At 54.4% G+C, this 270-nt stretch overlaps 1 protein-coding gene across 1 annotated transcript in view; it reads left to right on the top strand.

Moving 5' to 3' along the window:
• CCDC43 (coiled-coil domain containing 43) overlaps positions 1-270 on the top strand; it is a gene marked incomplete at its 5' end in the record, with an annotated part of 3,946 nt that overhangs the window by 2,548 nt on the left and 1,128 nt on the right. The window lies entirely within an intron of this gene.

Here is a 270-nt window from a genome sequence, read left to right as displayed (position 1 = left end):
CGAGGGTTTGAGATTCAGGACAGGGAGGGCGATAATCACAGAATCATAGACTGGCCTAGGCTGGAAGGGACCTTGGAGATCATCTCGTCCAAGACCGCTTAAGATGACGGGTAAAGAACCAGAGCGACCTGGGGAGAAAACCAGAGATTTACTTCACCACCACCATTTACCGGGTAGGACAGGGAGAGGAATATATCCAGAAATACGACCTGATGGACTTCCCCCCAGTCAGTGCGGGGAGCAGGGGGTTCGGTCCGTCTGGCCCCCACT

The sequence above is a fragment of the Apaloderma vittatum genome, unplaced genomic scaffold, assembly GCF_000703405.1.
Source record: "Apaloderma vittatum isolate BGI_N311 unplaced genomic scaffold, ASM70340v1 scaffold26051, whole genome shotgun sequence".
Classification (NCBI taxonomy): domain Eukaryota; kingdom Metazoa; phylum Chordata; class Aves; order Trogoniformes; family Trogonidae; genus Apaloderma; species Apaloderma vittatum.
This window is presented reverse-complemented; position numbering and strand designations above follow the sequence as displayed.